The sequence below is a fragment of the Coturnix japonica genome, chromosome 5, assembly GCF_054131305.1.
Source record: "Coturnix japonica strain WE chromosome 5, WE-NBRP24, whole genome shotgun sequence".
Lineage (NCBI taxonomy): Eukaryota > Metazoa > Chordata > Aves > Galliformes > Phasianidae > Coturnix > Coturnix japonica.
The window spans coordinates 9415257-9440865 of NC_140667.1; the positions used below are offsets into that span (position 1 = coordinate 9415257).

The 25609-nt window shown below is 37.6% G+C and overlaps 1 long non-coding RNA gene across 3 annotated transcripts in view; it reads left to right on the forward strand.

Annotated features, from left to right (window-relative positions):
- LOC107314463 (uncharacterized) overlaps positions 1-25609 on the forward strand; it is a 56417-nt gene that overhangs the window by 22192 nt on the left and 8616 nt on the right. For 2 of the 3 annotated variants that reach the window (XR_014946995.1, XR_004307565.2), the window contains 2 exons: positions 18908-18966; positions 25319-25455. This is a non-coding gene — a long non-coding RNA (uncharacterized LOC107314463). Of the gene's footprint in view, positions 1-18907; positions 18967-20179; positions 20229-25318; positions 25456-25609 lie in introns of those variants that run through there. The other variant, XR_014946994.1, reaches the window with a different exon arrangement.

Genomic DNA, 25609 nt, shown 5'->3' on the forward strand with positions numbered 1-25609 from the left:
TAATAAGCTTATTGCTTCTAAATCGTTCTGATGTATATCTTGGCATAATTTTAATAGAGTCAACAAAAGTGAAACAGAGTGCAGTAAGACTCAATATGAAGCTAAAGAAAGCATGCTCAATCTTTTTGTGTGCAAGCTTAGGGTTAAACAAGATTTTACATGCTTATAGTACACTCCATTAGTAGGGTATTGTGCAGTGTCTATTACCTTGTTTTTACAAGCATGGTAAACAGTTTTCAGTACTACAGGTGGGTTTGATATATATGTATATATACATAAGTATATTTTCCTTCTTTTACAACAACTAGAACCTAAGAAATATTTAACACATGGGGCTTTAGAGTGTACTGTGGGGAAAAAGAAGGGGCTAGTAAATAATCAAACACTAGAGAAAAATTCGTAACAGCAAACATTTAGAAACTGTAAATAATTGAGATATTGGCTCCCTCCTGGACCTGGTTTTGAATGTTTTTGGATGAGACCATGAGCCCATTTTCAGTTACCAGACCAAAGATAATCATCTTGAATAACATGGGGAGGGGACTAATGCCAGAGCAAAAATCTCCAATAAAACATGCATAAGAAATTATGAGAACTAAAGGATATTGTGGGAAGCTGAGAGCTAGAATGGAAGCTGTATTTCATCTTTAACTAGAGCAAATGCCATTGCAATTACAGTAATAGCAACAGAAACAAAGCTGAACTAGGAAGATGACAGATGATCAGCGGTAGGAGGGGGTGTCCACATTCAGTATGAGTCACAGTGAGTTTGCAGATAAAACGCAGTAAAATAGTCTGGCCAGGACAGTGTGAACAGACACGAGGACAGATAAAGTCAAGTGATTCTTTGAAGGTGGTCTGATCTTTAAATATGCTTCAGATTAGAGGGGTTGTGAGAGGATTGAGGCCTTGCTGAGTAGGGGCTGGATAGTTATTCCCAACCTTTTCTCAGCATGAGGAAATAGAGAAGTCATGTTCCTACAGATAATGCGGCAGTGCTGCCCTTGCTCTTATGCCAAGGTTTTGCAGTCTTCCCTGGTGTCAATCATTTGCAGAGATAATGCTTAAGAACAATTCTGACCTCAAACAATCTGATGGCAGGAGGACAAGTTTGTACTGGAAATATTGATTTGATTTTTTTTTAAGTACAATTATTTAAATAGGAAGAAAACGATGTGAAGAAATCCTACATCCTATTCAATCCCATTCAAATTATCTTACATAGGGTACTCAGCAACTGGCACTTGTACACGTCCTTGATAACAGTTCTCTTCTGATTCATTTGAAAGCAACTCTTCTCTTTCTCATCCCTCATCCTTCCCAACTGGACAATTTATTTTGAGCTAAGCTATAACCTTTACCACTTTAAGAACCCTTCAAAGAGTTATTTCCTGCATTGGTGAGCACTTTAGAAATAGTGTTAGCGGTACAGACAAATATTTAGAATCAATGAGAAATGAAACTGACTATCTGCTCATCCAGGTAGCTTCATTGGTAGTGGATTCTAGCTTTGCTCAAAAAAAAATTTAGGATTTTCTCATCCTTCCATGTTTCACTGTTCTCTGTATTTGCTATTGCTTACCTATTCTTTGGTGTTACGTAGACTTTAATTTGGTGGTGGTAAATTATAGTTTCTCTGGAAAGGGAGTTGTTGCCTCTTGGCAGTTAGCACAAGTTCACACTCGGAAGTAATAGTAAATACTGGGTATTTTCTTGATACAGAGGAATGTTACAACACAGTCCATTATCAGTTGATTAGAGGAGCAGAAATAAACCTTGAGCACAAAGCTGTAATTCCCTGCTCAAATAACACTAAACCTATTTATAGTTACAGAATAGGCAGAAAGTAAATGAGGAATGAAAGCATTAAGGAAATAATTTTCTCGGTCACTACCAGGCAATGACAGAATTATCTTACTAGTATTTAGCTTTTGATACTACAGAACAGAAAGTGTGTGAAGGGCTCTGGGACAGCTGCATAAACTTCCTCATGCTACCAGGCGAGAGATGTTGGTGGCAAGAAGTACCATGGAAAGGCTGAGTGGTCCAAGGCAGACAAAGGTCCAAATAGAATGTGCACTGTCTGTGTTTCCAGGGAAGGGAATGAAATTAATGATATCCTTCATGATATTTTTAGACATTCTCTAACCCCTTACTGTTGAGGACTGAATGATGAGTATAGTAGAAATGATCGTGATGGGAGAGCGCCCACAATCAAAGGTGGCAGAAGCTATATTTGGAAGCACTGAAATGTTGATGGATGGTGCAAGATTTTAAAGGTTTTGAAATTTTTGGATGAATGTATTGGGAGAATGATATACTGAAGGGATAGCAAAAGATTCCATTTTCTGCCTTCATTCAAATGACATAATTGCATATAACATTATCTTTGAAGCAGAGAAAAACCATTTTTCCCACCATATTTGCAGATTTGCAGAATAGGAACAATAAAAAATTTATGGATTTTTTTAACCAAAAATAAGTTTGGTTAGAGATTACTTCACTCAAAAAAAAAAAAAAATTTACATTTATTCCTCAGAGTGACTGGTATTTGTAATACATTGCCATCAGAATCTTTATCTGTCTAGTGGTAAGTTGTCCATCTTATATACAGGTCTTCGGAAATTCATTCCAAGGCTATAACACCATAAAATTCTACACTGATTTGGTGAACTCCTTGTTTCAAGTAGGCTAAGGTCAGTGGAGAAGAGAAAAACAAGGCTATCACTTGCAGGTGAGAAGTCATTTCCAAGCTAATTTGAAAAGTATCACAAGCTGTGAGCTCTGCAGATTTGTAGAGGTGGCAAACTCAGATCCTAAGATGGTTGTGGTGAGCAAACACTTGCTGTGGAAACAAAGTCCTAACTGAAGGGAAAGAGAGAGAAGGGTAAATGAGAATAATTTTCTTTCTCTGCTTTTTTAATTTGTTTTTAAGGAGGGTGCTTGTATGAAGTTATTCTCTAGGAATATTTTGCATCTACTGCACTGGAAAACAGGAATCTCTAAACAACCCACTGCTCTTCTGTATTTTATTTTCCTCCTGTTTCTCTTCCATTTCCATAGAGAAATGTCTGTCTTCTGGCCTCCCTACAGCTCTTATTCCTTCTGCTTTCAGGCTTCAGATCAGGGCCCATTTTTCTGTTGTTTTTCATTTCTGTTGTTTTTTTATTTTCCTTTTCTATTTTATTGTTCTAAGCAGATCACTACAACTGCCAATACCAGGCACCTTAAGCCATGCCTGAGTGTGCAAACTGCTCTCATGTACAGTTACGTGGGGTTTCTTCCCCCTGACCTCTTTTTTACTCATTCTGAGATCTCTTCTACCACCATTCAGTTTTGTGTAGATGAAGCTGGGAAAAAAATGGAAATATCCTGAGATAACAAATTTCATACTTGTCTTTTTGTTTTACCCTTGTGGACTGGAAGCTCAGGTTTGTGGTTACATCAGTCTGTTCCTTTTCCATATTAAAGCTTATATCCATATCTAGACTTAGTAAATTACGCTTGAAATTCTCCCTTTTCTTCCCTCTAACTTCTTGGTGAAATCTGCCCTACAGAGCTGTCTTTTCCCAGACCTTTCTTGTTTACTTTCTCAGCCACCCCCACTACTGAAATAAGTCATCATCATTTCTTGCTGTTCTCAGTTTCTTATTCAGATTCCTTCTTGGATTTCCCAGCTCTTACGAATCAGTTTAAAATCTTTCTCTTCCTCAAAGGACTAATACATCTACTATTTCATGCATTCTGTCTCTCATTTCTCCTCAGAGCTTTTTTTATTATGATTGCTCCATTTTGTTTCTCCCATCAAACTATTTCCATTCTGTTCTTTTCCTCAGTGTGCTTTTCTTTGAGTTTTCCTCTGTGTTTTTTGCTCACTTCAAATCCCCTTCTTAAAACACTCTTCTTCCAGTACAGCTTTCAATGATAATAGCACTCATGCTAATCCCCACCAGAGCCATTGCAAGACTGGTTTTGTAGCTAGTTACTGAATCTTTAGGAAGTTCAGACTGTGGCCTAGAGAGCAAGTTGCACTCAAGGACTGGTATACTGACCCTCCTGCTCTGCAAACCACCAGCATGAGTTCTTATTTACTTGTTTTGGAAAAAAAAAACAACAAACCCCAACCTGTAAACCTCAGTACTTTGAATGTACTCTTGCTCTTGCTGGCTTGCCTGCTTCTTGGGCATGCCTGCAGAGAGGAACAACAGACACCATCTGCAGCTGTGAAAGCAGAGGCTGTTAGCAGTAATTTGTTCACTGTGGGATGATGAACTTCTTCACCTGTGGTACAGATCTGTTCTTGAGCAGCCTGGAAAGTATCTGTTGCCAAATTGTTTTAGGAGTTCACTCTTAATTGCATCCCTTTTCACTTTTTTTTTTTTTTCCTCCAATGAAACTGCTAAGCCTGAAAGTAAATGAAATGTTACTTTCACACTACTCTGTTCCTATTGCTTCCAAAAATTGTGAATGATCTTTGGGGCTGGCAATATGTTTTTGCAAGGATGGAAGCAAAGAAGTGACATTTCAGTTGTTAAGACTTGTCATATCCGTGACTAGAGGAATGACTAAGAAATGCCTTCTTGACTAGTATTCAGATAATCATAGCAATGATAAGGTGTTAAGGAAAGCCAATTAGAGTCTGTGGAAGACTTTAATGGGCTGTGCATCAGGCACTAAGCATGGTAGCCCCCGTGGCTGCTTTGTGTTATGGTCTGCGGAATAAACTTCAAGAAGATTTAGTGAATCCAAGTTAGCTTTCTTCCTGGTAACTAAATTTTTTGATATGTTTAAAATACACCGGCTATTTTATTCAATGTAACGGGATGTATTTGTAAATTTAATCTGAAAAGGAATAAATCCTGGATAATCTTCAAACTCAGAGATTGTCTAAATAAGGAAAGGACTGAAAAGAAAGGAAAACACCAGGAAGGTAATGAATTGAGAGCTTCCTGGAGACAAGAAGCAGGTATAGCCAAATGCTGCAGTCGAGGATTATTTAAAATTCCTCTGACCAGTGTACTTCTTTGTGAAATGGATCAAATAATGTTTCTATTAGATGACAGGAGTTCATTTCCTTTCCTTAGATAAACACTTTAAGGTGCCAGACTCTTCTGTGAGATGATAAATGACTTCCTAGACGTCATCATAAAGGAAGTTGTTCCTTATAACTGTTCTAAATCTGTTACATATCAAATTTCCTGTGCATGGCCGCCACTCTGCGATGCTTTCCAAACTGTATTTCACAAATTTGCAGTGTGTCTTATAACATCGAGACACTCACTTTCCAGCTTTGTCTTTGGCACTGTTTGCAAAACACAGGAGGTCATGGGTCAGATTTTTAAGTTAGTATAACACATCCTGCCTACCTTGAATTACAAAAAATACACATTTTGGACGAGTGATTTATGAATTTGTAATTACAGATGGGACTGCTCTATTTCACTTCAGCCTGATGAAGCTGGGAACAGCTGAAATCTGCTTATTTCAGTGATGGGAAATTCAAGAGGAGGGTTATTGCCCTCTTTGTTTTGGAAAATTTGAATTGTCATATTGAAAATAACAATAGAATCAGAGATTGTGCTTGTACTCAAGTACTTTTAGGTCACCTTTTAGGCAAGCAAATATCATGTCAAGCCTTTTGGGTTTTCATCTATTTCCTATGCAAATAAATTGTTAAAACAAAGTTTGTTCTCTTTGCTAGGATGTCGAGTACCATAAAGTGCTCTGATAATGAACACGTATTGAAGTCTAATTAGTTTGCCATGAAATTTGTGTCTTCCTTGTTAAAAGAAAATTCTGCAGAGCCATAGAAAAGCAGAGTCTGTTTTGCAAGAACACTGACTCCCTTACCAAGTGACAGTAAGCAGAATGCGAAGTACTTAATGCCTATCCCTGTGATTTTTTTCATCACTCGATCTTCTTTATCTCAAGATTTGAGGCATACGCTTCTGTCTGTTTGTTTTCAGTGAATTCTTAGCCTTGATGTAGATGAGAAGCAATTACGCTGTGTCAGTCCCATGCAGATGAGAAGCAATTACATCATGTCAGTCCCAATCTGCATTTTTCTGTCACTAAAACTGTGTTCCTGGTGATGTTCTATAGTGTTCCTTGGGTCTTGTTGCAGGTATGTATCAGGATTCGTAAGTCTTCGTGACTAAAAAAGTCCTTTAAGAGTATGTAGGTCAAGCATTTCTATGTGACCCCTTTCTTTCATCTAGCAAAACAGTCCAGTTTTGTGCCCTCAGTCTGATTCTGTAAGACCATTGTTTAATAACAGATATCTCTGGATACCCTTCTGGATTTACATGCTCATCTGCAATTAATTCTAAGAACTAAGAGATAAGAATGGAGTAAGCAGAGGCACAAGAGGTGTCCTATCAAAGTTGGAAATAGTAATTTCTCAGTTTGCAAGAATGTTATGGAGGAGCATAACTGGGATGGAAAGAAATGTGTGTGGGAGGGATAAAGGAATAATTAAACACAAGTCCTTGACACATGTTTTTTTTTTGTTTTTTTTTTCTTTAAAGCTGGTTGAGATATGGTCACTTTATTGCTTTGTCTTTCAGTGACAAACCTGAAGATATTCAGAAATAACAGTTATTCTTAGCTGGTGTATATAAGCAACATTTTTCAGTCGCTAGTTAAGTGGTAAGGCCAGGAAAAAAATGAGCAGAGTAAAGTGTGGATTATTATCAGAAAAAAAAATCTAGCAGTAGTATGTTCCTCCCCAAGATATTACAAAGTCATTGTTATAAAGGAGGCCTGAAAACCACCACTCTTAAAACAGTACAATCAAAGCATTTGTTTTTGCACTGTAGAGATCAGATTATTTTGATGTAAGATGCATGGTTTGGATATATGCGGGCCTTCAATTTACTTATGTTCAGATTCTGCAGTATTCTGAAGCACGTCTAGAAGCGGTTCCTCACATTCTATGTTTATTGGCCTCATTTCTAAAAGCAGAGAGTAGGGAAGTGAAAAGGAAAGCCATTTTTAATCTACTCACTTTGTTGTACCTGGCAAAACTAGAAGGCTCATATTTCCTTTCTTTTACTTTTTTTCACATAAGACCTCACTTCAAAATTTCTAAAGCTAACTACTATAACAACCTTATTTAGAAAAAGAAATGCAGATGTTTGCCAGTAATATTGTTCTGAGGCTGTGCATTGTGCTGGGTTTTGGATAGCTGAAATCTTGATCTGAGTGGAGGCTGTATACTACACTCATTCCTTGTTTGATAAACACATGAGAACCTTGTCCAATCATAGACTCTTAAATGTTGTGAGGGACTTTTAAAGGTCACCTAGTCCATCTCCTCTGCAGTGTCTGTGAGGAAGCAGAAGCACCTGCTTTGTCTTCAGCTCTATATAGATGAAAACAGCTCCAGCACTTACACAGATTTTCCATCTCAAGAAGATGATGAAAGGGCTGGAGCACCTCTCTTATGAAGCTAGGCTGGAGGAACAGGGTTTGTTCAGCCTGGAAAAGAGAAGGCAATGGGGAGACCTCACTGTGGCCTTCCAGTATTTTAAAGGCATTTGTAAACATGAGGAAAATCAACTATTTTACAAAGGTAGATAGTGATAGGACAAGAGGAATGGTTTTAAATTAAAGAAGGGGAGATTTAGATTAGGTGCTGGGGAAGTTTTTTTTACTGAGAGAGTGGTGAGGTGCTGGAACATGGTGTCCAAAGAGGTTGTGGATGCCCTGTCCATTGAGGTGTTCAAGGCCAGGTTGGATGGAGACATGGGCAGCCTGGTCTAGTACTTGATTTAGTGGTTGGCAGCTCTGCCTGTGGCAGGGAGGATGGAATCTGTTGCAAAATATATATAAATTAATAAATAAATTTTCTTTAAGAATCTACCAGAGAAATCTCTCCCTAATGTGACCTCACAAGACTGGATGTATTCCAGCACAGGGGAGACCTTTAAATCTAAAATGTATATAAACAGAAGTACACAAATCCAGTAGCAATAGAGATCTTAAAAAATATCAGGACATTGTCTTTACAATAACCATGCAAGAGCAGGACAGTTTATCGTGGCTGCTCTGCCTAATATGGGAAGCTGTGAGGAGCAGCAGCTCTTGCTAGGAGGTAGTACGACTAACTGGAGCCTTGGTTTGTGTGATAGAGCACCGCATGTGCTGACACCCATGGAGCTAAGAGTCTGCCTCTGAATACATCCTATCTGATAGAACATGTTTGTAAATATAGTTAATTTTCAGTGTGGGAGTTATGGCCTTTTATGATAGTGAAAACTCTTCTGCCTGAAAGGTATCTAGGTGCCTCTCAATACCTTATGTGGAATTAAATATAAGCATCTGCTGACATGTTGTCTGCCATGAGAAATCCAGCTGGGTGTGTACCTTGAGTGCTTTCATTCCCCGAAACAAAATCTACCTCAGCCTCAAGGAATATATTTATGCAGTACAAAACAGGAGGTAAAAATATAACGCTTAGCACTAAGAATAAACTCTAAATTTTTAGCTGACTTTATTAACTGACAGATCTCTTGTAATGTAAAATGAATTACAGGGTCTTCCTCTGAAAAAAAATGATGTCGATAGTAGGTGAATGCTAGCACTTACTGTACCTTTGTATGTTTGGTAAAACTCAAAAATGGCTGAAAGAACTGCCAAGAAATGCTGAGAAATCGCTGCCACAATTGATTTAATGATCTGATAAGGTGTATATGAAACTCTGCTTGCAGCTAGAATGACACCTCTCATGATTTTGATCCACTGCCAAAAGGAATAAAAGATACAACAACTAAGGAAATATAGAAGCAATGAAGAATGTAATTTATCTTTTTAATGATCACTTTCCTGAAATAAAACAACTTGTGATATAAAGATGCACAAACTTCAAAGCAAAGAGAAACTCATACATCAATTTCAATATTACTGCATGGGGGAAAAGGAATGGAAATGATATTTCCATGCACGTTAGGGTTGTAAATCACATAATTTTAAATTGTTTGATTAAAATCCTATAATGAAAAATAAAAATCATTATGAAATTTGAGTACCAGGGACTAAACACTGAGAACATGAGCAGAAATTGATTTATTTCAACATGGCATAGATGAATAACCTCTTGAATTCTGGCTCTAATTCTTCTTCATCTCTACCAGTTTCAATGCTTAAAGTGGGTTTAAAATCATATGGTTTTTCCTGGTAGGATTGTTCTATTCTGATTTTGGGGTGAGTGTCCTATTGATAGTGTATTCCTTGTATTCTTTTACTTATGTGCCTGAACAGCTGCATCTGATGTATTTTTGTGCATCTTCATTTGCTTCTTTTCATATCAGACGGTACAGTCTCACAAGTAGGCCCAGTCACAATCAGGGAAAGCAGCTATTACTTTTTTAGGTTCACTATTCTGATTCATTGCTGCTATGATTTTATTTTTTTTAATTTGTATTCTTTTTAATCTTTACTTTGTATCATGCGTTGTTGCATCATGGTTTGGGGTGTAATGCTGCTGTTGTAAATATGTAGGTGTTCAGCTGCTGTCCTTTTCACAAACTGGCACAAATCTGGACTTCTGCTATTTGTTTATAAACTGAGGCTCTACTGCTACAGTTACACATTATCCACATCCCTCACTGTACTATAGCATCGTATCAGGCTATCTGGATGGTAGGCTGGCTGTCATCAGGTTTGCTTGTCAATACTAGTGTGAGTATTGGTGAATCAAATAATCTTTTGTTTCAGAGATGGCTCCAATTTTTTATTTATTTATTTTAAGTCTCTGAGCTATGCCCATTATAAGGACTGGAGGAAGGGTGAGGAGAGTGTCTCAGGTGTATTTCTTGTGCATAATGAGGATCAGAACTGTATCCAGGATCAGGCTGAGTGCTGATCAAAAGCATCTGGGCTATCAGGCCATTCTGTGTGGTCAGTGTGACAGACACTTGCCAGGGAGCTAAGCCTGGACCATGGCATCTCTAGGTGAAGAGTATTTTAAGAGCTCAGGGTTTATGTGCTGCATGCAGCCCATGTGCAGGAATAGTGCATGCTCATGGGAGGGAGCTTTAAAGGGTTATTCATGTGTCACATGGGGGAAAGCTTGCACGTTTCTGTGCACGCTTCTCAGTGCTTTTAAAAAAAGTTCAGAATGTTTCTGAAAAGCACACTTGACTCATTTGTGTCCTCATCTAAAATTTCCATATTAAGTGTAATTCTAGCAATTGCATCAAACACTGCATGTCTGGAAGGGTATTAAATAGCAATATTGGGAAAAGGAAGATTGTCTGCTCTTCTTCCTCTTCCAAAGTCCTCTATTGATTTACTGCTTTCTGTAGTCCTCGGTGTAAATAATGTCACAGCAAATAAGTGTTTAGCATCTGTGGAGTTTATTCTATTGGTCTATTTAAGTTCTTAAGTCTGAGTTAGAATGAATATAAATTAGTAGCCAGTGAGTGTTGTTTAATTATCTAGAAGCCTTGTCATTGACAAAGTGGCCTGTGCTGACTTTCTTGACAGGAAAAATTGAAGTTGTTATGCTAAACTCTGGACAGCTTGGTGTAAATATTTACCCACCCAATAAAGAGGTGCTAAAAGTAATTCAGACTCAGGATGTTAACTCCTGGAGATCACACAAGTTCCCATAGGAAGCCATGCTCATGTTACAGAGAGAAAGCTCAGATCTCGCTACAGCAAATGAACAGTTGCTGTAACAAGGTGATGATAAAGAGAAGTTTGGATTTGATTATAAGCATGCCTGAAGAAAGTTATATACATACAGAGAAGCATCCACCTCCCATATGGTGCCTGTTACTGTGCTGTCTAACAGGGTGAGGGTTTTTTTTCAGTTCTGAGAGTGAGGGTCAAAGCAAAGACATAAATCTCAATGCCAGCGATCACTGAGTGCCATCTGAGATGCGCTAAAGTATCCTGTCTGGCTCTGCCTGGAGTCCTGTAAGTCTTCTGTTGTGTAGGTATCTGGTCTGGTGTGGGTCAATGGGACAAGGTACTAGTGAATGACTGAATGTAGCCCATATCTACATAAAGTCAGAATGACAAATGTCTGCCCAAGGCCTTCAGTTTTGGTTGTCTTTTCTGTCAAGACTGAGGTAGCACATAGATGATGATTTCTGTATTAGTGGTTCCTTTCCATGTTCCTTCTGTAAGAATCGTGCTGACACAGTATTTGATGAGACAAGTGATTTGTGGTATCTTCTTTTTCTTCCAAGACACAAAGAGAAGTGCTCAGGCCGGAGTAAGACTCAGCAGCTGTACATTACAGTCAAAGAGCTCAAACCGCTCTCCTCTGGATGTCCAGCTGTAGTTGATGACAAAGTAATCATCCTGTCTCCCAGATGCAATAGCCACTGTTTGAACAGCACACATTTGGACAGAAAGGGCTAACTTCATGGCCTGTGGACTGTAGGACATTTATTTTTGAGCTCTCCTCCCACTTAGTTCTGACCCAAGAGTGAGCAGGCTTTGCCCTTCAAAGCTGTGTCAAGCTGATTTCTGGGCTTTGCAGCACAGCACACAGCAGCTGAGCATTCACAGGCCCCCAGGGCTGCCCCAGGACTAGGCTCTTTGAACTTGCACACCAGGCACTTGACTCCTAGGCTTCCATCTGTGATGTCTCAGGCAACTTTGCTCCCTTTGAGGCAGAAGCACTGCAAAGTCAGGGTCATCTGTGTCCCTCAGGACAGGAGACAGCTGCTACATTTGGTTTTCATCTTCTTCTTGGCTCCTCTGGTCAGCAAACTCTGCAGAGATGTAGCTATTTATGTGTGGCCTTTCCAAATTTTTCCCACATCGTGTAAATGATCGCTGCTTGCTCCATATTGCATCCACCCCACCCTCCCCCTGCTGCCTCCCAGGGCAGGCCACATGCAGCTGGCTCATGATCCTGAACAACATGTGAAGAACTAGAGGCCCACAGGACTTTCTGGTGCTTTAATTTCAGAAGAGGTGTGGTAGGAAAATCAGTACACCTTGTGTGATGTTTCCTTCTAGAGTATTTTGGAAAGCCTCAGTATGCTACGGGGCTTGGGTTGCCCAGACTGAGTGGGATATCTTACTGCAGATAAAGGCCACCGAGCCCCATATGTTCAGGACACTGAAGACAAACAGGATATCCTAGTGGCAGGATGGAACAGCGTCTAAGGTTTTCATCTCCATAGCTGTCACCAGAAAGAGTAAGAAGGCAGTGGTATGGCAAGCATCCATGCCATTAGTCAGTGAGAAAAGACTGCTTGTGGTGTCAGCTGTTTAGTAGAAAACTAAAAGAGACTGATGGTTGTCTCTGTAGCTCTGGGTAGGCAGGCATGCGATTCCCTGTGTCACCCTTGGTGCTCCAAACTGGATGGTGGGGCCATTGGATAATTGAGGCAAGAAGGGATCCCAAGAGTTCTCCAGACCAAGCGTCTGCTCAAAACAGGGTCAGGCTATGAGACTGAACCTATTTTCTCAAGGCTTTATCCAACTGGGTCTTTAAAACTATTCTGGGCAACATATTAATCTTCCCTTCTGCCCATTTTCATCCAAACCAGACAAATTAAATCCAGTGTGTGTGTACAGAATCATAGGCACTGGAAGGGACCTCCAGAGATCAAGTCCAATTAGCTGCAAAAGCAGGTTCCTTAGAGTAGGTTATGTAAGGAAGCGTCAAGTGACTTTACCTATCTCCAGAGAAAGAGATTCTGCCAACTTACCAGGCAGCTTGGAACTGGAATGTCCTCTGTAACCCTTGAAGTGAATAAGTTTATTCTCATGTTCAGATGGAACATCTTATGCTCCAGTCAGTGCCTATTGCCCCTTGTGCTGTTTCTGGGTGCTGTTGACTCTCACCTTTAATTATTTGTAAGTGTTGATAAGATTCCCTCTCAGTCTTCTCCAGGCTGAAAATTGTCCCAGGCAGAGTAGAAGAGGATGATCCCCTGTGACCTGCTGGCCCCACTCCTTTTAATACACCCCAGGATACCATCGGCCTTCTTGGCCATGAGGGCACCCTGATGGCTTATGGTAAACTTGCCTAACAAAATGCCCAGGTCCTTCTCTGCAGAGCTCCTTCCCAGTCATTCACACCTTCCTTTAGAAGAACAAACTTGTCCTGAAAGCATTTTCTTTTTTTTTTTTTTTTTTGTCAAAAACCACAGGGGAGCAGAATTTTACTTTACCTCCAGTTAATTTCAATTTTTCTCTGTAAATTTATCATCCCCTGCAAACTGAGCACCAGCTTTGTCAAGATTACAAGAGTATGTTATCTCCAATTCTTTTTTTCTTTTTTCTTTCTTTTTTTTTTTTTTTTTTGTACAAAAAAGAATTGCTGACAGAATTGTGGTGAATCTCCTGGGCTTAATGTTGCCAACTTCTTTCAAGAGATGAAGATTATAGTTTCTAATTTCATCTTCCCAAAACAGGAACGTTTGCAGAGAATTATAGCTAGCCCTTTTCTTGGATTTTTGTTTGAAACCATTACAAATCTGAAAAAGAAATGGTCTGACATTGAGTGTGTATACACATATTTGGAATACCAGAAACTGTTTTGCATATATTTAAGAACACTGGGGTGAGAAGATTAGTGACTCTGTATGCCCCAGCACAACCACTTACTGATCATAAGAAGCATAAGTGTCTGTTTGAATTTCAGATAAATGCAACAAAAAATAATAGAAAAGGAGCAGGGTTTAATTTTTAACCTTTGTTAGGAATATTATACCAATTCTTTTCTTGATATATTTTCCACTTGTCCTAATGTGGAAGTAGAAGAACGAGGAATGCACTCAATGGTAATTTCCTTCCAGGGGTTAATTTTGATCCTTCATTCTTGATGACATTAAAATGTACTTTTACAAGACATCAAAATCATAAATTGACATCACCAGAGACAAGTACATTTATATCCCCAGAGAATCTGGCTCCACATGTCTCAGATTAGAACTTCCATTCTGTGACTCTCTCCCCCTTTTGTCTTGCTGCTATCTCCCTTGCTGTCTCTTGTCTGCTGCACAAGAGAAACCAATGGCTCCGACCACACACAGTGCATACTTAGCAGCTGGAAAACATAGGTGCCAAGAGCCGAAATGCTTTTCTTCAGTAGTGGCATCTCCCACAACTGGTCCTTTGGTTGGCATTAGGAACCAGCCAGGAAATTCCTTTTAAAATTCAGAAGGATAACATCCTTGTAACATTTTCCTCAGTCTGAATGCTTCCTCTGGGGAATTTGCTATTCTGCTGTATGTACAAAAAGAGGATCTTATCGGGGTGTTTGGGGGGGATGTTCTGTGTTCAAGGTCCTAATGGCTCAAATTGAGCATTCTCAGCACTTTATGGGAAAGCAGCCATGGCCCACCTTGGCTTTTATGGAAGAAGAGGAATGTGAATCAAAAATTAAATTCACGTAACTTTGTGGGTGGCCTTCTCTGCTATGCAGAATATCTTTGTGTATGCCACGACTTTGAGAAAAGAGCCTTTTACTTATATAGCAACAAACTGTCTGAAGTCAGAGTGTTTATATTCCTAAGTGCTATATCATGTTTCCTGACTATGTTAATGAAACAAATTAGACAAAACTCCACAGATTCCCATATTCAAAGAAAACTTTGCAAATTCTAACAGATCCAGGTTGTAGTGGTAGTTAAGCACGCTGAGCTTTATTTTCCATTTGCTAAAAATCATAAGCCAGCGTGTGTGCTCTTGATTTCTGTATGTCAGAGAATGGAGAATTAGGTTATAACACTCTCAACAACTACATTCAACTTCTTTTAGTCATTCAAAAGCTATAGTTTTCAAAGTGACTTAATGGATTGGTCAACTGGCATATGTTTATGGTTAAGAAAATGATGGATGCTCTGGATACAGGATACTTTGAACACGCATTTTCCTGAATTGAATCATTAAGCAAATGAATGCTTTAATTCATTCAATGAGAAAGCTGTAAAAGCATCACTATATAAGTATTTCCCATGCTGGGTACTTAATGTGTTGCTCTCTAAAGGGATATCATCAGATCTTAGAAATACTCTATTTATAGTCAGTTAAATATGTGAGAACATTTATAGTGAATGAGGCTGACTTCTTCATTTAAGTTTTTCTGATCCATTTTGAAACATGAGAAAAATGATGAAGTAGCCGTATCTACATCTAAACGAAACTGATCTCATGAAATACACGTGGATATTGCATTTCAGTTTGGTTTTGTATACCATTTAATACAGCCTTAAAAAACAACTTAAGGCTGGTTACATATTTACCTTCTGCGGCAAGACATTAAGGAAGATATCAAGCATAAATATGAGCAAATATTGCTCAGGAGATACCTAAGCTTTTACCTAACCTTACTCCTACAGTAAGCAGTTTCTTCAGCAAGAGACCTCAGAAAGCTCCTCACCCATGCAGTCTCATGGGTTCTGGTGGAACTGGTCATATGAGTAATTGCCTCAGAGGATAAAGGTGGTTCAGAAACTGGCCTTTTGCTATCTCACTTCTTTAACTGTTCATTTCAGAGCTTTGCGTTCATGCCAGTTTTCTACACTTGGTCTTAATTTATGTACAGGCTTAATTTTGAAATTTGTTATCTGATAAATTGTACACTTAGGCTATGAATAATAAGTGATGCTGTTCTTAAATCCTTAAATAAATCAGGCCTGGGAGAAATTGGAAAATGAATACTTAGATGTTAAAGACTTTTTCCACTTTCTTGCTGTATATTTTTGAATATACTGATGACATAATTTACCTAGTAGGAACTGAACTTTGCCACATTGCTAGTCTTTCTCTAACCTCTCTAAGCATTTTCTAACTGAAAATTACAGTACTACTGAAAATGTATTAAAAGTACTGACCAAAATATAATGACAGGAACTATCATGTCTCTTAAAAATATTCCTCCAGATTCACACTGCTTCTAACAAAAAGAAACTATTGGATTCTAAACTGCATATTTCTAAGGGTTTACTCTTAGTATCCATTTTTAGAAATACAGAACAATTCCTTCAGCTTTTTTAATAGCTGAGACTTAATGTGCCATAAAAACATACTGTAAATATTTCTGTTGCTGTAATGGTGTCTCAGTTACCACAAAGAGTTGCTAGGATATTATCTGTCTCAGGAAGTTTGTTGTGCCTTCACGAAGGAAAACCAACAGTCATTTTGATACATTATGCAAATAGTATCCTGTTTTCTCAATAGATTTCTTTGGAGAAATAACAAAAGCTCCCAGCTCTGAGCAGGGTTCATTTAGATTGATGTATTTTGATGTTAGCATCCATGGTGCTAACACTTTCCCTCTTTTTTTTTTTTAATGTTTACAGTAGTAAATAAACGTATATTTGATTTAATTTGGTGCTTGAGTTCATAGTGCAAACATACCAGTACAAAGCATTTTCCAATTCAGAAACAGGGAAAACATTTTGAATGTTATAAAGAAATTGTGATTGCTACCAAAATAGTATTTGGAAAGGACACTTTTTAGCTAAGCATGTTACACTTGATGAATATGAGCTTACTCTATGAAGTGATTAAGTTAATAATTATGAAAGATAAACATGGTTGTGAGTCTTTTACTGATCCCTATGTGCATGATATCTGCGTGGTGTCAGCCAAAGTCTATGGCTGTAAGTAGCACAAGAACATTTAGCGCAGTGCTTCTGTCCCAGTCTGGTGAGGAAATGTCAATATGATGGGGAAGTCCCACGAGACCTGCAGTGTGAATTCCTTGGAAGAGTTATTCAGACAAGTATGAAGTGAATGATGCTAGATCTATTTAAGTTACTCATTATCGATGTGTTTTATGGTGGTAATTTGCATGTAGACTCAAAAAATGGAGAGGTTGAAAGGAAGTATTTTTCTGAAATAATCAAAATAGAAACTGTGGTAAATCTTTTTTTATCCAGAACTGCATTTACATTTGAGCAATGTTACAATAGACTCATTCTATTTGTTCTTTATACAGAGAGAACTGTGAATAGGAGTTAGCCATCTTTGGAGGGTTTTAGTAACTTACATTTTCTTGGAATTATTCAATAGTAAGCCAGGAAAAAAGTCGTGACTCTATATTCCCAGTATATTTTATAAATGCTGTTCTTTTTAATAATAGGTGTTGAAATGATTCCCATCTGTTGGTATTACATGACTAACATTCATTTGTCGATCAGTTGGAGTTAGCTGGGTTTTAAAGCCACTACACAGGAGGTGCTTCAGCAATGAAAACACTGCATAGTAACTAGGTAGCTTTGCCTGATCTTGAAGATCAACCAACCAATCAATCTCTTCTTAGCTTTAATAAAAACAGTAGTATATTCTGAAGAAAACAAGGCAGGTCTTGTGGGCATTCTGGAACTTGGTCAGATTTGTATGAAATCTGTGCCAAGCTAGGCTGCAGACACAGCATCAAGTTACCGTACATATCTACCTTCTCTCTTTAACATGCACACCTTGATGTGCCATAAGGGAGTGCCAGTATGGAGCTCCACTTGTTAGAGCCACCTAGGATGTAGGGATAAAATGAAGTGGGTAAGGCCATCCTGAAGGAAGAAAGCTTGTTTCATCTAGGAAAACCTACTTTAAAAGAATATTTAAGCTGGCAACTTTCGGGTACTTAAAAGTGTCAATGCAGGAGCATTCAGACATGTATGTGCTGCATAAGTTCCAAAAGATGGTCTTTGATTCAGTGTAGCAGCTAAGCCTACAGAAAACTTCGAGAGGGAAGAGTTTCCTGGTGTTTATTTTATAGATAAAATAAACATTTGTCTTCAATTAACATCTTTCTGGGACAATACTTGCTACAGGAGAAATTCTGCAGGATTTTTTGATGTAATTACCAGTAATCATGATTAAATACAATTTAGATCATGACAGTGTCAAGAGACAGCTTGAATTACAGAGTAAGATTTCCAGAAATGTCAATAACTTACAGCAAATATCTTATGCTAGAAAGAGCCTTAAGCAGACAAGGTATGATGAAAACGGTCTTTATCAGAACTGAATATATTTTATTAAGAATGAATAGCATACTACCTGTATGCTTAGTGCTCACATTAGAGGATTTAATTATTAAAAGAATAAAGAAAAAAAAGTAATTTACGAATAATTTAGTTTTTTTTAAAAAAAAGTAGGAGAAATTATAGCCTGTGATGTGCCCAAAGGTATACAAACATTTTTATCTATCCACATTATCTAAAATAGTAATGGGTGGGTGGGAAAGTGGGATAAAATATACGTGTTACTGTCTTTAAGCAGAAAGGATATACCACAGGTAGGGAAATCAAGTACAAAAAGCATGTCTGTATAGTAATTCAAATGCAGAAGCATTTAACATTTGTGAAGGGATTTGACTATGGTAAGTAAAATAGTTTCTACCCATGTTTCCTGATGATATTTCCTTGTCCAGCATTCAGAGGGATGCTATACATGCATATTGTTACCCATATATAGATAAGGAAAAACTGAGACATGGGGTATATCTTGCTTTACAAATATCATGTCATACCCAGAAAATGAATCCAAATTCTGCTGGTTCTCATTTCTTCTGGTTCCTTCTTCTGCTGTCCTATACCTCTCAGCTAGCTACCTGATTAGTACTGCCATGTCAGCTTGAATGCTCAGCTTTCAGGAAGTCTTTCCAAGGACTATTGGCTTGAAACACTTCCAAGCGTATCAGCAAAGGGAATGCTTTGGATATTTGACAGATTGGATGAATCTTTTCCAATAGAAATCTTAGCCATATGTATGTTTCTTTATCAATTCAGTATCTTTAACATGGATTTATTATTATTATTTATTTATTTTTGCATTTTTTTCTCCCACATCTCCTCATCAAATTATCACATGAAGTTTAAAGAATGGTAATATTAATTATGAAATCTGCCAAAAATCACTTTGTCAATGATTGACCCAAGATCTGTGTTTCATATTATACTGAAGATGATCCTTTTCTCACTAGCTACGGTGCAGCCAAGAAGCAGATCCTGTTCCCTCTTGGTCATGGTCTCTTCTTTTAAGGTAAAGTGCCTCATCATATTCAGTGAACTAAGATTATTATCAAGGATGTTGTACCTCAGCTGCTTACCATGTATCTGTTGTCAAAACTGTAATTTACCAGTCTTGTGTATCCAACATTCCCCTTTTAACAAAATGCCTTATATCTTCATTTTGGTTTAAAATGTATGAAATATTTTTTCTCCTGAAGCAGAAAACTAACTTCCCTATTACTTTACAAGACTGAAACAGGTGTCCAAATTTTTGTTGACACTGGTTTATGTTACAATAAAATGAGGCTCGGCTGTCTGCTGAGCAATATAAAGACTTCATTACAGCTTTTCTCTTTACGTAAAGATAGGTCAATCTTTTCTGGTGATGACTTTGACTTCTGAAAGTGTACATATTCTTTGCCACACCAAAATTCTGTCTTCATTCTAGTGGAAAGTTTATTCCATTTTAATAGCAAACCTTATTTTTAAAAAGTTTCCTTTTGAACCCAAAGATGTCTGTAATTCACAATTTTAAGATTAAGAATGGCTATCTGAAAATACAATTTTTTTTCTTTCTCTCTTCATTCTTTGTATGTTTAACAGTTACCGCCTATAAAGAGTGAAAATGACAATGCGGAGTTGTTTATATGTGAAATAAGTTAAACTTATGTCTCCAACTGCCTTCCTGCAGCTCTTTTGGAAGAGTAGTTACTGGGAAGTTCTCAGATGCCCTCAGAAAGAAAATGAGCGCAGCCTCTCCTTGTAAATTTATTCCTGCTGTGACTCAGCTGAAATCTGTAGACTCTCACCTAAGGAGTCTGTATCCTCTGTTTATGCTTTCCAATGTTTATACATTACTCCTCTGAAGAGTGCAAATCCACTTGGAGGGCAAAGAGTGTTAGCAAATACCTTGTTTGTTTTGGTATGGCGTCTGCAGCATAGTAAGAAGGACTGTGGCTCATCATCAGATTAAAAAATTTCCAAAACACAGTTATGTTCAGTTCTTTTTAAATTATGTAGATACACATTCTCATTTCCTTAGGGAAATGCTCTTAAAAGGAGACTTTGCAGTGGGAAAAGAAGGGCAATTTTAAAAACAGAATAAATACAGAGAAGTAGGAACAATAACTGCCACCTAAACTTCAATTTAATTTTCTTATATAGCAGTTTGTTATTAGATTTGTTAGAACCCCAAGTCACGAATATGAGCAATAGGATTAACTGGTGTAAATACTTATTTACAGGATTATTTCTGAAAAGACACCATGCTAGCATCTCACTCTGGCTCCATAGGTATGTGTGCAATAATGATGCTTCTAACTTTAAGACTGAAAAAGAACTAAGCACAGGAATCTGTGCTTGGGCAACAGTTCTGCCAAAACTAATGCATTTTAACTTCATAAGATTTGGGCTTAGGCAAGTGATTGACTAGAATAAAGGAGCGTTCCAGCTGTATTTGATTTAAAGCATAAATCCCATCTGTATGAAGTTCTGATAGCAAAATATGAAAATAGATTGAGTTCTTCTAGTTCTAGTGTTTATCACTATCAAAAGGTGTAAACTTACTAAAAAGTTCAGTGAAGTTATTGAAGTTCACAAATCTGAATTCAGTTTAGAATTCTAAAGCTAATTTGTCTGCCAGGCTCAGAAGGTACTATCTGAGAAAACCAGGAATAGAAAAAGATACTGGCATAGAGATAATAAAGGTCATATATTACGTGAATAACAGAAAGTGGGTCCTGTGAGTACTACACTCTTTCCTTTTTCCTCCAAGTTTTGCTGTGCTCTTAAGATCCCTTTGAGACTCGAGATATGGAAACTCCCATGGACCAAGACTCTGAGACAAGAATAAGAATCTCAAGTGATCTGTGAACAAAAAAGGCCAAGTTTCTTATCCTCATTCTAAATAATGAACACATTCAAGAACCATTTTGTATAAATTCAGTTTCTTTAATTCTGACCTAGTTAAACTGTAATGCAAGATTTTCGTATGCAGTTTCCTGCAACCTGGACGTCATCAAAGTACAACACATGTGAATTCAACAGAACTCATGAAAAAGAGCAAGCAGTGTTTTTAATGCAGTTGTTTAAGAGTCTTACCTTAACCTGTAGTTTGTATTGAAAAGGAATACTCCTGGACTCTTATGAGTAACTCTTATAGCCACTCTCTGTCCAACAAACAGTAACATCCTTACCTAGGGTGATGTAGATGGTCTTCCTTGGTGGGCTTCTCTGAGAGAAACACTGACCTTTCTGGTCAGTGAGGATTCTTCATATATCACTCCAGTTCATTAAATTACCAAAGAGTTGGTGGCCATCCTAAATGTTATGATCTTCCAAAGTACAGAAAACATTACCTTGGCTGTCAATCTTGCTCTAATTTGCATATATAGCTCTGTATGCTTCTATATGCATGTCTGTATGTGTGCATACTATAGAGTCTACCCTGCTGTGCACTGTTATTCCACTGGGAGGAAGATATGAAAATAAGTATATGGCAGATGTTAATCATGTTGCTTAGTTGCTGCAGAAAGGTGTTCCTCTAAAGCAGTAATGAATGCAATATAATAGCCTTTGGGAAAAGCATATTTCTGTATGCTAGACCAGTCTATTGTGTGCTGAATGAAACTGTTGTCACTGATTAGCACTCCCAAGCAGAAGGAAAATGAGAAAGAAGAGACCTCAGAAGGAAATGTCAGGGTAGTCATTTTCTCATAGGACTCTTCTTGGCAGCTGGAGATAGTGACTCTGTAATAACATATTGGTTTTGAAGGGGGATTCCTCCAGAACGGAAATGTCCTTAGAAGGACCATTGCACTACTATATTCAAGTCTGTGGGAAACTGTTACCCTATGACGAGCTCTTCTAAACTAGATAGGATTTATATTTGTTCTTAAATTGTTTTATTTTTGGTAACTCCCCCACTGTGAATTGACATCCCAGAAACAAGACCCTTCAGATTCTCAGAAGCCAAAAACACTGCTGACAAAACTCATTCAGAGTTCTTTGCTAGTTCTTCTCATATGATAACTTTCCATTCTACCACTGCCTAGTTCTGAGACTAGTTCTGAGACAGTTTATATAATATATTTAAAAAAAAATAAATTAATTAAAAACATATTGTTGGATAAATGTAATCCAAAGCAAGGGAAAGAGCTATCTGCTTAATCTGATTAGATTTCTATTTTGAGGTCTGGCTTTTGCATACTGAGACAGGTGCTGAGTAAATCTATCTTGGAAAACAGCCCCAGATTGTGGATGTAATTGAGAGTATGATGTGAGTTTTGGGAGTACCTGAGTTTTATCTAAAAGGTTTATTCACTCCACTGAATTTCAGTTGTAATTTTTCTCAGTTACAGGTGTGACTGTAACAGCTTGTATCACATGGAGTGGGTTGCTATGGGTATTTTGTTTCCTCCGCAGATCTTACAATATCATTCTGAAATCTAGGAATGAGACTGCATTAAGTAATAATTGCCCACTCTCACAAGAAACAACAGATGTACCAGTCTATTTTTGTTGATGTTTCTTAATTTCATTAACCCCTGGAAACCCATTAATGTGAAGCATATATGGACCATTCTGCTGATTATGTGCAAGGCACAAACAGGTGCTAGCTCATATTTCAGTTGTACTGCCTATTCAGATTTGACAAAAATAATGAATAGTAAAATCTGCTTTTAGATGAAGAGTGATTCCCTGTCCCATTGTCCAAGCTAGAGGCTGTAAGAGCCTTAGACAAGCAATGTGGATAAAATTGTGTGATGGGAACACATCCAGGAAAAATATGCTCCTGCATTGCAGGCTTGTGTCTGGATTTGAATATTCCTGCTGTCCACCACATCAAATTGTTACTGTGAGCATAATTTTCAGAATCAAACCTGAAAATCATTCTCAAATAAAATTGGTTTTAATGTTAGAGTTTAACTCAGAATTTAGTATTCAAAGTAGCATGAATAGTCAGATAATCTGGAGGTTTATTTGTCAGAGACTTGTTTGCTTTCAGTCATGATAAAACAGGAGCAACTAAAGCAAATTATGCTGAACTCCCTTTGATTTTTGAAAATGAACTTGGCAAAACAATGTTAAATTGGAATTTTTCAGAATTAAGGTTGTTGCTTTTTTTCTTAGCTATCTTGAATTACTTGCCTGGAAATGATACAGAAACTTACAGATAACACCAAGCATTTGACATACTGGCAAATGTGATCAAATACTTAGAGGTTTGTGGGGAAGATACTGACTGTCAGAGTGACTATATTCTAGATGGTCTTTGTCATGATCCCAAATCTTCTGTGAATGGTGAATATAAAGGAGTAAAGCTCAGCTGCCAGTGCCTTTGTGCAGTGATCATAAGGTGGTTGTGTACTTTCACATTGTATTTGTACAGACAGAGTCCTATTTTTAAACAAAATACCTTATTGTGCTATAAAACCCAGGGAGTGTCATGCTAGTGGACTGTTTTTATTGCCCCTTATACTTAGAAGAATCTTGGGTGAGCAAGAGCTTACTGGGGCTTTCTGGCCTTAAGCTTCCACAGTTGTTTTTCATTCCATTTAAAACAGTTACAATGTATTTATATAAAAATATCCATATACTTCATAATTAAATGACCCGAGAAACCAAACCTGACAACCAGCATATAGGCAAGCACTGACATGTGAGATCAGCCTCTTCTTCTTGAATAAATGACGTTAATGTGCTGGGAAAGTATGTGGTGATTCCTGTCTGAACAGTGTGGAGCAGGGCAAAACTTCCAAATGCTTAGGCACAGATTGCAACAGGTAACTCACCTGGGTGCAAATAGTATCAACACTCTTATACAGAATAGCCTTCCAGTCATTGAATGTTGCCTAACAAGAATAGAAATCTTGCTTGCAAAGCTTAAAAACCTCAGAAGGGAATGCTTGTTGGATATAATATTGCCTAACCAATTTCTACCTTTTCAGCTGTAAAATTCACGTCATTACCAAAAAGAAATCAACCAGAAGTGCATGAAATACTGGCATTTAACTGCTTTTCTGTTCATTTTCAGATGATTTTGGAGACACAGTTTGTTATAACATCACTTCCATCAAACACTGGAAGCTGGACTTTTTGCAAAAAAAAATAAAAAATAAAAAATAAAATCACACAAACATACCGCTTCTAATCCAAACAGAAGGGTTATGAACTGAACCTTCAAACAGAAACTTTCAATATTTGGCTTCTCAGCTCAGTAGCATCAATGTGGTATGCCAACTATCATGCACTGTAATTAATAATTGTTGTAAAAAGGGTCTTTAAGGCAGAATACCCGCTGCATATAGCTTGTCTGCTTTTTTAACCAAATAAGGGAATAGGGCATTTCACTGTTTATAATAGCAACATGAAATACGATGTTTCAAACTGTTAAAGAAAACACATTTAAACTTTTCCTGCCCATTTCCAAGTTTCTTCAACTTCTTTTAAAAAAAAAAAAAAAAAGAAAGAAAAGAAAAGAAAAAAAAAAGAACCTGGCTGTGATTCTCTGGCAGATTTATAGAAACCTCAATTTTTCACTTTTCAAAACACTTTAACAAAGCTTCAGAGATGAGCAACATATCACCCAAGTTCTGGCATTTGTGCAAGGACTGTGCAGACAGTTCAGAAAGAGTAAACATACAAAAATCAATTCCAGAGACTGACAGAAAGCGGAACTAATTAAAGGGGCCCAGGCAAAAGAGATCATTTTCAAAGACAAACAAGTCAATATTTATCACATAAATAAAGTTGGTGCTGTAGTGAATCCGGTGATATTTATAAATACACATCTGGCACAATAACATTGTGTTGATTATAAAATGACTGCTAATAAAACGTGTAAACAGTAGATGACTCTCAAGCTACTGCTTTAGACTTCTATCAAAACTTAAGCATTGAGTCCTCAGGCATCATCACAGAGTTCCTTAATGACCAAACATCTGTTACTATTCCCACTTACCGTTGTAACTTTATTGATTTAACAGGAGTTAATTTCATTATAGCAGTGGAAAGGAGGCAGATACAAGCCATAGAGTTATTATTATCATTATTATTATACATGTCCTTTCCTGTGCTTTTCTTACTCTGCAAGTTCACTAACTGTATAGCAGAATTATTTCTGGCTCTCCTGGTTTTGATGCTAGTGTTATCTGGTGCTGATTATCCCTTAATTTTGCTGTAAGTGTTCTTGGCATCAGACTCATGCCAAACCCTTGGGATTTTATTCCTTGCTACTAGTTCATATAACATTCTCTACAGAAAACTTGTCTGCAGTTTTTCACTTCACCCAAATAATGGAAATGATACGCTTGTTGAATGAGAAAGTGTTGTCTTTAATCCTGGCAAAAATCAGAGCTAATATAATGTTTAAATCTTTGCAGCACTGAGGATGATGTTGGTATAGTTCTGCCTGTACAGGTTGTTCTCATCAGCTGAGTGTGTGATGTTCAATAATGGCAACGCTATGAATCCTCAGCATGATGGAACTACCCCAGCACCTCCTTTTTTTCACATCCAGGTATGTTAAAGGCAAGGAATACACATTTATTACTATTTTATTTTGTTTCTAGCATGATGTGAACAGAGACACTTCAAAAGAAGGCAAATATTGCCTCTGTCATGGGCACCGACTTACATATCTTGGTGCCAAATACAGAGTGTGGGAGTGGGAT